This window comes from Simochromis diagramma, unplaced genomic scaffold, assembly GCF_900408965.1.
Source record: "Simochromis diagramma unplaced genomic scaffold, fSimDia1.1 OVJJ01000293.1, whole genome shotgun sequence".
NCBI classification, from domain to species: Eukaryota; Metazoa; Chordata; class Actinopteri; order Cichliformes; family Cichlidae; genus Simochromis; species Simochromis diagramma.
Window position 1 is genome coordinate 17,781,842 of NW_024386801.1, and position 15,679 is coordinate 17,797,520.

Genomic DNA, 15,679 nt, shown 5'->3' on the forward strand with positions numbered 1-15,679 from the left:
TGCAGAGGAGTATTTGGATTATTTGGACACAAGGACACTGTGTTCAGGTCTCTGCAAAAGCAGGAACAGCCTGAGCTTTCACTATAAGCAAGGAAGAAAAAAATAATAACACACAAATAAGCACCGCAGCCTTCTGTATATAATTATATGGATATAAATGAGGCTTTTTTTTGTGAGTGCGTGTGTGGGTGTTCTGTTTACATTCAAACTCGGTAAACACCTGCCATGGCGTACGCTCCTGTCAATACGGTCTCATCATCTGCATGTCAAAGGTTACCAAACAAGCTCACGGCTGAGCAAGCAGTGGGATCAAACAGAGGAGAGCAGGAGGCAAATCAGTTGACTTCTCCCTCCCCATACACCACCCACCCTACCCCCCCCAGACGGGATGACTAGTGACAGCAGCTCACAGCCTCCATGCAAAACACTCACAACGAAGGACCACGCCGGAGCAGACGCACAGAGTGACATGCGCATTTCCGTGCACCGTGCGGCTAATTGGGGCCCGATGAAGAAGCCCACTTCATCTGAGGAAACAATGAATCGGCAGCTGAGGGTACCGCCAGCCAACACAAACGGAGTCAAAGAATGGCCCTACAGATGAAATCTCCGCCAGAGCCTCTGAAACCCCACAGGAGCCTTTTCTTCAGGTGCTGGCACAGATGAACATGAAGGGCTATAATTAAGGGTCATTTCCTGCAGGGGGGGCTGGTGATTGTGTGGGGGGTGGGCGAGTCAGTTTTATTCTTTACCCAGTTCAACATGCAGCCAGGCGGCTTCATTTCCATTCCTTTCTGTGCCTCGGGCCTACGTGCTTGCCCTACTTCACTCCACAAGGTGCTCTCAGTCTGGTTAAAGTGGATGGGCAAGCCTGGAGGACACGAGCTGGGAGAGGGACAGGGAGACTCTCCTTCCACATGACATTGGGAGCGTGTTCGAATTTAGCATTTTGGACTTTGGGAATTGGTTTTATTATAGTAGAATTGAATGCATTAGCAGCAGTTCATTGTCAGTTCAGGGCTTTGGTGTCTTTTGATGCTCGAGCAACAAATGTGAAAGCGATAGCTTTGTTGACTCCCTTAGAGCTGGAATGTCCTTTGCACCTCAGCGCGACCTCAAAATCATTTTGGATGACCTAATTTAAAAAAATAAATTGCACACATACTGAAAAAAAGGCTTTGTTATCTGGGTGAGTGGCCTTCACAGCTCAGGCATTGATATCCACGCAACCCTGAATTTATCCCTTCTATTTTCTCGGCACTCACCATTCTTCCGAGCACAAAGCTAATATGAGGCGGGCCTGACAGTCACTACAGCGCGTGGAGGCATTTACATAAGCTTGTGTATACGACCATTGTGATGATAATAAGCATGTGATCTCCTGTGTCAGCGAATGAGAAAAACATCTCATCCATTCAAATAGATATGTCAGCCAAAGCATTAGCCTCCCCTATAATTGGCCACAGAGGTCATCCTGGCAAAGCTGAGAGGCGACATTTAGTGTGGCACAAGAATTTGTTGTGCTCATTCACCCACCCTCTCTCTCCCCGACAGACAAAACTGCTTGGTTGCTCGGTGCGAGTCGCAGTGTCTCGTCCAAGGGTCGTGTTTCTGTGCAAGATTTCTTTAATGGCTTCCATTAATATCACTCATGTCTACTGCCTCTGTGGAGAGAGATGCATGCAGGCCCGTCTCCTTTCAATGCATTGTTTGTGCACTCTGTGGGAAAGGGGTGTGACAGTTGGTCCAGAGGATTACAAACTGACATCAAAACTGGACCTTGCAGGGATGACACTGCCATTTATTCTAGCTCAGATTATTATTAATATTATTTTTTTTGGGACGCGTGTGGCTTCCTCTTTTTCACACATTTGTTTGGAAGTGAACAAACAAAGAATAGAAACTGAGAGAATGAACTGACGCTGAGATCAACTGTACCAAACAAACCGAGCTGTCAGAATTATACATTTCATTTCTGCTACTTTTTACCCTTTTGCACCCTTTTTACCCTTTTCCATCCATCCATCCATCCATCCATCCAGTGCTAACAGAGTGAGACATTCACATCCACATCATCTATGGGCAATTTAGAATCACTTGTTAACATAATGCTATTAACTACAAGTCTTTGGACTGCGGGAGGAACCCAGAGTACCTCAAGAGAATGCAGTTCTCAGTTGCAAATATGGGTAGAGCATGCAAACTCCACATAGAAAGGCCCTGGCCAAATGGGACCTTCTTGCAGCAGTGTCAACCACCACACTACCATTGCACTGTTCCACCCCAGACTCTACAATAATACTGAGAAAACCCCAACAATCAGATGACCCCCCATAACCAAGCCTTTGGTGAAAGCGGAAAGGAAAAACTCCCTTTTAACAGGAAGAAGATCTCAGGCAGAACCAGACTCAGAGAGGTGCGGTCATCTGCCACGACTGGTTGGTGATGAGGAGACAAAAGAGACACTGTGGAAATGCAGAGTGGTTCATAAACACAGAGACAGTGTAAAAAAGCCGAATGAAGAAGAAATACGCAATGCGTCATTTGAAGCCTCCAGCAGCCCAAGTCTAATGCAGGGTAACTATGTGCGGGTTCAGGGTCACTTCATCCAGCTATAAGCTTTGCCAACAAGGAAAGTTTTGAGCCTAATAATAGTACAGAAGGTGTCTGTCTCCCAAATCAGCCAGTGGAACCAGCTCCCAAACTGGGAGCTGGTTCCACTGGCTAATTTGGGAGACAGAGGGGCCTGAAGGTCGAAGACTCTGCCTCCCATTCTACTTTTAATAACTATAGGACCACAAGTAAACCCGCAGTCTGAAAGGAAAGTGCTTTGTTAGGGTGATATGATACTGTCAGGTCTATAAAATTAGATGGGGCCTGATTATTCAAGATCCTGTACAGTATGTGAGGAGAAGGATTTTAAATTCAATTCTGGATTTAACAGGAAGCCAACAGGGAGCTTGCTGAACTTTTCCCATTGAATATAATCTTCCCATATTTTACAACAGAATAGCTTCTTTCCTTGGAGGTCTTCAGATCTTGTCATTTGATTTTTGAAATAATGGAAGTGTTGTTATCAACACTAGAAAAACTTCAAGTAGTGACCTGCAAATTAAAATTTGTAAGATTATAGTCTGGTAATAGCAAGTGTTCCGTTACACATTTCCTTCAGAAGCACAGCTGAGGAGTCAGTGACGTATCTGTTTACTGTGCAACAAAATGAACTCCCATTGTTTTATCAAAGAGCGAGGGTGTAATTGCATGACAGGATTTCATGCTGTGCACAGCACAAATAGTTTTATTCCTAAAAGCAGAGCTCAGTGCTTCCAACAGGAGTTGGTTACCTTGCTGAAAAGTTGGCACTGGCTTACAGCAGCTCACTGTGGCTAATGCTGCTTCCTGCTGCATTTGTCCCTTAAAAACGAGTAAAATAAATAACAAACAAAAACAAAACATAAAATCAAATGCAGTGCACATGGAAAAATAACAAATAAATATATAATGTTCAGACATGATCATGGTTAAACTTGGTGCCAAGAACTTTTTTCTCTACAAGTTAGGACAGTCTGTGGTTCACCGGTTGAAAGGGTTTTTATCAGAAACTGGTCTTCTGTAGCAATAACTTCATTTTGTTCTGGTATGGCAGCAGGTAAGTCAACACTGAAACTGGTATAAATCCACTATACTTTTTTATATGGATCTGTGATGTGTTGGTACTGCGGTTGCACAATAACATATTTGCATTACCAATAAAAATAGTGCATGTAAAAGTGCTTTTATATTGCCTAATGTTGGAAATGCTAAAAGTAATTCCAACTAAAATTGGGTTTGTTTGAAAGTCATAAGAACTATTACAACATGTAAAAAGAAGCACTCCAACAGCGTAAACCTCCACCAAGGCAGCTCAGTCTCTGGGCAGTGTTTACTTTTAAGGGCCCTGGGTTGTATTTTGTATATTATTTTTTATATTATCCATTACCCACACCTACATATAAAATTATGTAGGAGTGGGTAATAGATAATAGGTATTGATTTGTAAATAACTGGGCATGAATGACTTAAGCTTATTGTATAACATATAAGTAGGCAGCTCATATGCTTTTATACTTAATAATTAATACCTTTTTTAAAGATATGTGATATTTAGAATCCCCATAAAGTGGTATCATTTCCTAAATGTTGCCAATACAAACAATGGCAGCATCATTTTGAGCATAGTTTTAATGATAAAAGACGTTTTATGAAACTTTGACCTCATTTAACCTTGAAGAAGAGGTCAGGGGTTCAATGTAATGTGATATTGAGAATCTCTGTATATCATTCCTTATGTGCCTATATGTTGTCTATACAAGCAATGGCAGTAGGAAGCATAGTTTTAAATGGCTCTGTATCGCATTATTAGTACTTTAACACTCAGATTGACTTTAAAGGAGAATTTAGAGGTCAGATGTGATGCAATTTAAATCTTTTTATGGTACTTTCTGTATGTTGACTATACACAATAGATTTGGAAGAATCATGGTTTCTAAATTAAAAGACTTTTTTTTGTCAAATTTTTTTTGAGAAATAAATCATTAAGTTGACCTTGAAAATTTTGAGGGATACATTTGAAAAAATTTGATCTGTTGTGTTTGCAGACTGAATGACACGCACAAATGCGCAAAACCCCTACCAAGAACAGAACCTCCACAGCAGAGGTATTACACGGCTACTGAATAATCTGTTGAATGATTTTTCAATAAATGAGACTTATAGATTTTTCCATCTTCTGTCTTTCTGTTACAGCATCTCAACCCTAGTTGACAGATACTACATGCTAGTGGAGACTAATTATCCAAACTCACTACAGTTGCACTGATTACATTTCATCTTCTTCGTTAAATCAAGCGTCCAGTTTTTCTTCTGGCACATATATACCTGTGAATTTTGTCCTCTTTTTATCCTTCAGATGCAGTACCTCAGGCCTCACTGACTGCTATTTGACAAAACTTTGTGGACTTTTCAGGCAGTTCCAAAATTACACTTCTTGACCAACAACTGGTGCTGCAATTACAGGTCAAAAGAAAGTGACTTATTTGCTGCTGATTTCGTCAGTGGGGGAGTATAACATTTGCAGAGGACAAATGTTACTGTTGGCTGTTGCCTTGTCACTTTTTTTTTTGGTCCTTTTTTTTCTCCACAATCATCCCACGGTGTAATGCACCCAACTGTCATCATCTGCTCTCAGCACTTTAAACCAAACAGCAAGCGGAAAAAGTGTGTGTGTGTGTGTGTGTGTGTGCGGACACATCTAAAAGAGAATATTTATCCTTCCAAAGCAGAAATGAAACTCAGTGCACTCTCAGTGCTTCTAAAACTCTGTATTAATTCACGTTTTATATATTTTTTGTGCTCAGGATTATACATTTTTAAAAAGTATTAGACGGAACAATTCAGCATATGTTTTCGGTTGTTTGCGAAGGCATTAGGCAACCTAGCCGATGAGTAATTAGGATAAACAATGTTCTCGTGTCACAAACCAGAGCCTGACTCACTCACTCCTTACTTTTTCTTATGCAAGAATACACACAAGTGTTTATTTCTTCTCAGTAGGAGTTATAACAACCTCCTCAAAGGTGACAAGAAAAAGTAAAGTCACACATATTCTAATTATACTGGAAGTGGATCCACAACTGTGGCATACAGCGATTACTGCTGTTCAGCCGGTTCCGGTTCACTGTGATATACATCGATAAAATTCTGCTCTGAGCCTTTGTGTTGCTTCATCCTCTTTATGTAGCAATCAAATCACCTCCGAGTCTTCTCTCCCAGCATGAGTAAGGAAGAACATGGGACTAAGATTGGCCTCCTCGCACGTTAATGTTACACCTCATCTCTGGGCATGGCTGGAGGCAACAACATGTTTTCTACACGAGACGATGAGAAGGGAATGTTGATTTTTATGCAGATGAAGGGGGAGCACAGACAGACCTTTCCCTAACCTGCCTTCTAATGGCATTAGCATATTTGCCCAGGGCTCTTTTATTTATCTTTGATAGAGTGTTATATCAACTTCTCTCTCACGTCCAACATTATATACACACACCTCTAATCAGTGGGGATATTACTAACTGATTGCTCCTAGTACTGGGTGAAGTTGCATTGTTTCTTGGCGTACTGTGGTGTTTGAAATGAATGTTTGTGGTTGTCACATTTGTCCTTCAGAGCAGGATGAACCATATTGGCAGTATCCATCAGGAAGTAAACTTAGCCGATTTGCAATACTAGACGGAAAACAACTATTTAGCATGTAGTAGAAATCTCACGAGCAGCCATCCAAAGTAGTTAAAATATTTAAATACTTAAAAAATTATGGCTGAACTTTCTTGGCATTTCATCACAAGATGCTTTTAAATACGCCTTGCAGTTAAGATGTTCTTAAATGAAGAACTCAGTCATATTCAGCTCATTTCAGGGAAATCTGGTTTAATTAAATTAATCATGTTTTTTAAATTTTCTCCTCTAAAATAAGAAAATGATGGCTTAAGTTCACTCTGAACCACTATAATCAACAGAAGATTATTACTTCTAGCTTTGTTTAATTTCCAATTGGGTATGCTCTGCTGGGACTTCACCACCATTTCATATGTGTATGTGATTTAGATTAGATTAAATTAGATTAGATATGGCAAGACCACATTACAGGTCAGAGAACAGGCATCTCTGACAACAGTGGAGTTGGGGAAGAGGCGGGTTGCAAAGTGGTTTGCACTTGCAGAGAAACATTGGACAAGCTAAAGGAGGTTAAACAGTTTCCTCACTCAATGGGTTAGCTATGCTAAGTTAGCTAGGCACAGCTAAGCTAAACAAGCAAAAAGATTTATCGCAAGCATTTATTTAAATAGGACTTCGGTAACAAAATCACAAAGTACTCCAGAGAAAAAAAGAGAAATACTAAAAATAGTTTAAAACGCCGATGCCACAGTTTTTACAGTGTAATGGTCCCTGTTTGGGCGCCACTCTGTCTGGCGAGGAAGGAGCAGCTAGTAGATCCAGCGTAGGTCCAGCGGCCAGTCAGTTAAATAGAACAACAGACGTTTATTTAGCGTTAACAGAACAAGATCATGCAAGCCAGGTCTCCAAAGCTCTATCCTATTAGTACGTACATGTTCCGGGGTTAGGTAGTTGCCGGCACCAGCCCGTTACAATGGTACGGTCTCTCTAAACAGATGCACGGCGAGCAGCGTTCACAGCTGTAGTGGCTGCCGCTGCACTTACAGTAGGAGACTCTCCAACTACTACAATATTAGGACAACAACCCCTAGTGGTGCTATACCATAATAAGGGTTGTTACAACAGTCAGGACCCAAATACCGGACACAAGCAGACTGAGTAACAAACAATGAGCCCTTTATTTAAAGCTGATGATAAACCTGAACCATTACCAAAGTGCAAAAGACAAAAACAAGACCAAAACACAAACATGCATGAGAAGCACAGACACAGAGGACGACTATGGAGTATAACAGATGGACTCATAACGACAAAGAGGAAGACATGAATATTTATACACAGAGGGCTGATTAGGGAAGGCAGCAACACACAGGTGAAAAAAATCAGGACGATCACAAATAAGGATGTAAAAGTGAAAGAAGTCATGACGGAAAAACAGCCTTCAATTTAAAACTGGAAACAACCTACAGACAACCAGTAACCACAGACAAGACTCTCAGTAGATACGACAAAGAGAGAGGTAGACTTGATGACGACAGCATAAACACAGAAAAATGAGACAGGAAGGAACAGATGGGGTAATACGGAGGGAATTAATCACACAGGAAATAACTAAATCAAAATAGAAGCTGGAACTGGATAAAGACAGAGGACCCAAAACAGACTAGAACAGTAGACCATCTAAACTCATCAGTATTTCATTACGAGAATGGAATTGCATTACAACAGGAATCAAACCTGTAAAATATAAGAATGAAAGAAAAGAATCTAACACAAGAACACAAAAAGACCTAAATAGAAGCCCAGCTCATTAAGACATCAAAATTTCACTCACCAAAACTGGAGACTTTTGGTGGCCTTTGGTCCAGAGACAGCTGTGTTTATCACTATTCTTTTAACACTGACATCTGATAGTGATTTTCATCCTGGTCCCATGGACACAGAGATTTCCATAAATTCTCAGAACTGTTTGACGATACTATTAAAGACGATGAGATGTTCAGAATTGTCACAGTTTTGCACTGATGAACATTATTCTTTACCTCTGAGAAGCTCTGACGCACTGAGATATTATTTTTATACTCAATCATGTTACTGACCTGTTGCTATTTAATCTAATTAGTTGCTAAATATTCCTCCAACCTTTCTTTTTTTAGTACCGTTTCCTTCCCCAGCCTTTAGTCACCCCATCCTACATTACTAAAGTTTGAATATTTTATATTTTTGGAAACCATTGCATTCTACTTTTATTTACATTATACACAGAATCCCAACTGTTCTGAAACTGAAGTTGGAAGTTGCTGTTCTGATCCCAATGTGCAAACTGTTCTACAGTTTGGGAGCTCTGAAGGAAAAATTCAGCCCTTCATTTAGTAGTTGAGACCCTTGAATAGCCAACAGATTAACATTTAACAGTCTAAGTAAATGCCAAGGCAAATAAAATATTACTAAGTTGTTGATGCACATTGAAGCAAAGCCATCTAATGCTTTAAAATGTACTATTAAGATTGTAAAATCAGTAGAGAAGATATTCAGCTGACCTGCTGGGACTGTAGGGTAGTATTATAATATGATAAGGAAGTCCTTAGAAATATCTAGAAAGATGACCAGATATTCTTAATATGTGAAACAAATAAAGTTCTGTTTGTGCCTATACCAGTCAAAGCTTATTCAGAATGTTGTCAGATTATAAAACGGTTATAACACTTTTGGAAGCACAGATAAGCAACACCTTCTTCTTGAAGGTTGCGTCAAATCACACAAAGTTTCTGTTTGCTCTTTTAGAGCACATTTTGCTCAGGCTCAACCTTAAAAACATCCTGATTATCTTTGACATGCTACCTCAGACTAAAACCTTTGCACTTGTGTGTTAAAAGGAACAAACCAAGGTGATTTGGGACTCTAATAAAGCCTCCCTTTATCAGCTTTCTGGGTAGGTCCATCTGTGCAAAGGCTCACAACATACCATTACATATCAACCCAGTGGAGGTAAATAGAGTTTGAGCAGACCAGGACAAGACATATTGATTTTTCTTTTCAAAACAAGTTTACTAAAAATCACTTGGTCAAGGGTAAAATCTCATTAGTCATCTATAGCCTGCATTTAAAAAAAAAATAAAAAAAATAAAAGATAGATAGAAAACAAAGATGCTGGTAAGCAAAATTTGAAAAACAGAAACATGACATTTGCATGCTGGAATCCCAGTGGATAGGAGCCACTGTCCCTATTAAATCTGGTTAACTCCATCATGTTTATGTTGAACACAACCAAGCTTTGAGAATAAAGACTTCTTTACTGTTGTTTAAAAGGTTTTGACACGAGTCCCTGTGCACATACTGTTTACTGACTGAAATGTTGAATTGTTGAACCTTTAATTAAGCTGGGCTCCAATATTGGAAAAAAAAAAACGTTAGATGACCTAAAAGTCTTACATTAAGAATATGGAATTCAGGAGTTCAGCTGCGTGAGACAATAAGAGAAAATACCACTCTCCTTCGTACAATATTATGTAGACGGCAGCATAATCCAACTGTGGTAATGAGATTCTTGCAGCAACAGGGTGCGTCTGAATGTCAGGCTGACATATTACTGAATGGGGGTGATATCCACTGAAGGTTACTGAATGCTAAACAAAATTTCCAACGCTCAGCATGGCTTACTCATCATGCTGTTACAGTTGTTCAGCTACTCACACGGTTGATCCCAACACACCATCTGCCACGGTTGTCAGGGAGACCGGCGCGTCTCCCTATATACCTGGCATTACCATGCATCCCTTATCTTGATTGTGTCTGGATGTGATTTATCCAGATTACCCTTGGACCTGACATTAATATCTGACTGCAGCATTCTGACCAAAATCAGATTGCTCTTTTCCTTCACAACACTCTAATTCCTCTTTTTTTCTTCTCCCTCTTCTAATAACATTTAACCCTTTGCAAAGCTGTTAAATCTTTACATATATATGGTTTCTTTCAGCTCGCAAAACTTCTAAACTAAAAGATATTTTTTGGTATGTTTGGATAAAGTTGAGGGAAAAAGCAATTTTATGCAATATTATCTGCAGACAAACTTATTTTCTGAAAATAAAATTGCACCATAAATATAATATGATTTAATAAGAGCCAGTAGACGTATATTTAAAAAGGCCACAGCCTCCTTGGTGAGACCCTTGGTCATGTCAGTGTTTTGACGCTGAGGACGCCACACGCTCATTGATTAACAGCTTCAGTGATTGTAAGTCAAGTCAATGAGAATAACTAATAATAATAATAATAGTAATAATAATTTTCCTTTGTAATAGTTTATAAAATGAGCATCGTGTTATTTATTAAGACCTTTAAGTGAGACCATACAGTCTTTAGGAAAGTGTTGACTGAGGTCACAGAGTGTGGGAGCCAAAAGGAGACTTATATGGAACTTAAAGTCTTGTAATCAAAGGAGTCGCCCCCTGCTGGTTATTAAAAAAATTGAAGTTTAAAGACTTTAGCTTCGCTTTTTTAGACCTGGAAGTTGCGTCCTAGAGCACAAAAACCAACAGAAATACTCTTTGTGCTCTAGGACCAAATAACACCACAATACACACACCAGAGAACACAGCAGTTAACCCCACGCCACACTCTGAAATTGTAATGAAATGCATTGCTACTGTGTTAGCAAGCTACTTACTGTTTATAGCCAGTGTTGGGAAGGTTACTTTTAAAATGTATTCCACTACAGATTACAGAATACATGCCCCAACATGTATTCTGTAACGTATTCCATTACGTTACTCAATGAGAGTAACGTATTCTGAATACTTTGGATTACTTGATATATTATCATGCTGTTTACAACTACATGAATGTGATTTATTACTATTACTGAAGCTCCGCGGCTCCGTACCGTAGTAAAGGGACCTCTGACTAATACTTCGGGTTCCGTGTCGGGCTCGTAGCCGAAAAATAGCTTTACTGTCACGTTTGCTAGCGAGAGACAGAGAGAGGCGCTGAAAGGCTGCTCCAACGGAACTTATTGTTTCGGAGGAAAACACGAACACATTGTACAGTCGAGTCCTAATAGCTTACTTACAACTGGGCTCGTCAGGCACTCTTTTTGGCTGCAGTGGTTATTATTATATTTACATGCTTCCAGCTCCCGTTTCTGCTCGGTGACAACTCGTACTTTTCCACTCACCTTTTTTGAATTGAATTTGTAGTTCTAAATAAATTCTAAATTCATTTAAGACGTTTTTTACTCACTCTATGTCTCTTCCACGATGTTATTTCTCTCTCCAACAGCGTAGGTTACAATACATTAGCATGACCAATTATGCAAATTAGGCGATGACGTCATTTAGCGACTTCTAGCGACTTTTAGGACAGCCGATAGCAATTTTCCTTACTGAGGAGTTGGCAACACTGCACACAGTAACCCTGGCAACCGTAAAGCTGCCGACTGGAACAACAGAACATAGCTGTCATACAAAACCCAAACAATCCTGACCCGCGACAATATGAAACAGGAGAATACCGCCGTGTAATCCATTTATTTCAACAAAGCAACTGTATTCTAAATACCACCTTTTTAAACGGTAACTGTAACGGAATTCAGTTACTCATATTTTGTATTTTAAATACGTAACGGCGGTACATGTATTCGTTACTCCCAAACACTGTTTATAGCTAAGAGACTTCCTCAGATTTCGGAATCATTCAGAATCCACTAGGAGATATTCAATGTCAAAATGCTTTAACTAACTTTAAGACATTTGAATATTTCACTGATAATGGTATATACAGGCATATTTAAACCTAACAGAGGATTTATACTGTGTTAAAACAGAGCAGTAGGTATGCTGTAACAGCAGACTCTTCTGAGACACTGTGTTGTAGCTCATTCAATAACCTGATGTGCATCTCCCTCAGGTATACATGCTGGCAATGGCATTAGCTACCTGTGTAAGGCACACCACAAAATTTCTTTAAATAGATTATAAACTTCACGAAAACTTAATTCTGGATCCCAAGAAAAAGAAAAAGAATACTTTTGTTATTTTTACTTTTTTTTGGAAGCAGATGAAAATAACAAGGAGTCCTGTTCACATGTATAGGAAATCATTTTCATCTGGGGGGACACAGAATCATTTCCAAGAGATATATATAATCTCTTCAGCGAGTCCTGGATCTGCCGTGGCTCCCCATCTAGGTACGTTCAGAAAGCATCATAATCAGATGCCTAAACCACCTTGACCGGCTCCTTTCGAGGGTCTCTTTTCTGCCGCTTGTATCTGCGACCTCATTCTTGTGGTCGCTACTCCGAGCCACAGGTGAGGGTTGGAATATAGACTGACAGGTTAGTCAACATAAATCGTCTGTACAATTTTATGTTGACGCTATAGGCTGTAAACATTTCTGCTGTAAACTTGGATTTTTTAACATTGGAGACTATGTTGCTTGACTCTATTCAGGGAAATACAAAATGCTAAACATTAGTAAGATTATATTAATTATTGATGCTTGACCCCTATGTGTGTTTACAGCAACTCTATTTCTTTTAAGAAAACAGTGTCATACAACAAATGAAACAAAGCTGAATGACATTGCAAAAACATAGAGCTCACTGACTGCTTCTGTGAGAAAAGCTACTCCTACACACTGTTTCCCTTGCAGTGAATATATACATACTGGACACTGAGTTACTTTTAAAGCGTGGGCGAATCAAAACAAGAGGTGGAAGTCTTTCTTTATGGTCAAATCAAACAGTCGCTCTTCCTTTCTATCTGGTGTGACACAAACCACAACAACAATGAGACATAGATGAATTATTTTCAGCATAATGAGAGGTGATAGTACACAATGTGCCTTGGTGGACATTCTGTTAAGTGTCCATATTGTGACAGTTTTTATTTGAGTCTATAGGGAATTTCCATTTAAATAGCATCATTAAAAATGAAAGGAAAGAAGCAGGAACAAATGTATAAAAACCAAAACACTCTCTTTAATGTTGAGCTTAAAATAATTTTATACCAAGCAAATGCACGACCTGGCATCAAATACAGAAAGAAATGCATCCTGGTAATTTAATTGGACATTCTTTTAGTTGAGTTGCTCCACAAGGATCACCGCATGTGGATACAATTTATGAAACGGCTCACAAGCGTAACCCTTCTGATAAAGGAACACATTCGGAGGCTAATGAGTTGAGCTGAGTTAATGAATCTCTCTAAGATGTATTGTTCACACAACCATGTAAGTGCACACGTGCAAAAGACACATTTTTGTAGTTGATGTTTATGTATAAACAACAGGAATTCCAAAGAGGGAAAAGGAAAATATGAACAACCCATTGCTTTCAAAGAATAAGTAATGTTATTGACGGCTTTAGTTGTACATAAATAAACAGGACTGCATGCAGAGTAGGTGATGAACAGAGGAGTAGACGGAATCTAACATGCAGATACAGTCTTTCTGAGCTCTGTGCTTCTTCTCAGGCAACATTCTGCCTGATTTCTGCAAGGGATTATTTTGAGAAATGCTTTGAGAAGCAGTTGCATTGCAAGTATATCTGCATTTGGAAATTTAATTAAAATAACTTTCAAAAATTCATCATGCCTTTTATTAGTTCAGACTAAATCTGTCTATTGATCTTTCTGCTTCAAATGCCAGTACACAGATTGGGTCAGTATTAGAAATCGTTGCATCTGGTATGAACTAGACTTCAAAATGTGCATGTTTAAAGTTGTGGTAAAACAAAAGTGTATGTCCATTTTTTATTTTTATTTTTATTTTTTTTACAATTGCAGAATACACTATATTGCCAAAAGCATTCGCTCATCTGTCTTCACACGCACATGAATTTGACATTCCATTTTTAATCCACCGTTTCAACTCTTCTGGGAAGGCTTTTCACAAGGTTTAGAAGTGTCTTTATGGGAATTTCTGACTATTCTTTTTGAAACACAGTTGTGAGGTCAGACACTGACGATGGACTAGAAGGTCCTGGCTCACAGTCTCCACTCTAATTATACTAAAGGTGTTCTGTCGGGTTGATGTCAGGACTCTGTGCAAGCCAATCAAGTCCTTCCACACCAAACTCGCTCATTCACGTCTTTATGGAATTTCTGCACCACATGTTTGAACAAGAATCCCCAAACTGTTCTCACCAAGTTGGGAGCATGAAATTGTCCAAAGTGTCTTGGTAAGCTAAATCATTAAGAAACTAAGGGGAACCAAGGGGCTGACCACAACTCTTGACAAACAACCCCTCACCTTGATCTCCCTCCACCAAATTTCACACCTGGTACATTGCAGTCAGACAAGTGCCGTTCATCCAGCAACCACCAAACCCAGACTCATCCACTGACTGAGACAGAGAAGTGTATTTGATTACTCTAGACACATCTCTACTGCTCTAGAGTCCAGTGGCAGTATGCTTTACACCGCTGCATTAGCATATTGCACTTTGCATTGCATTTGGTGATGTAAAGCTTGCTCGGCCATGAAGAACTTTTCCATGAAGCTCTCTACACACTCTTCTTTAGCTAATCTGATGGACACCAGAAGTTGGGAGGACTGTAGCAACTGACTGCAGCCTCTGCCCACTGAGTGCCTCAGCATCCGCTGACCCTGCCCTGTGTTTTTATGTGGTCTACCACTTCGTGGCTAAGTGGCTGTTGCTCCCAATAGCTTCCCAAACAGCTGACTGTGAAATATTTAATACTGAGGAAATCTGATGACTGGACTTGCTGCACTGGTGGCAACCTATCATGCTACCATGCTGGAATTCACTGACCTTCCTAGAGTGACCCATTCTTGCACAAATGTTGGTAGAAGCAGTCTGCATGCCTAGCTGCTTGAGCCCATTATGCTGTGGCCATACAAGTGATTGAAACACCTGAATTCAACGATTTGGATCGGTGAGTGAATAATTTTGACATTATAGAAAGTTAAAGGGTTGCAACAACTATTTTTGATTTCTTGTAGTTATCAATGGATCATTACAGCGTCCATAGTGCTGATCCTGGAATTGTCCTGGATGTACAGTATAAAAGAAAAATCTTCTGCATTTCAAGTGAGTTGCTTCTTTAGAGTTATTCACCAACTTAACACAAATACACAAATAAGCCTGCAAATTCCAACCTCAAATATTGGAGAGCTTATAAACGGAGAGCTAAAAAATCCAAAGAGATATTATAAATCTGCTTCATTTGCCAGATCCATTTTTTAAAATAAAGTAAATAGTTTGCAATTGTTTAGGATGCACACTAGCTAGCCCAAGGGAAGTCCTGTAAAACCTCCAAACTTTGCCGAAGAGTTTGTGGATTTGACGGCTGTCGACTACCCCCTGATGTTTTTCCATCACAGATGCATTGTTGCCTTCAAATATAGGCTGCTTCTAAAGGGATCTGTTTGAAACTGTGTAGCAGAGGTCATATGGTCAGTGACCTCATGATAGCCTCCAGTTTTTTAGTCTTCCACCATTTTA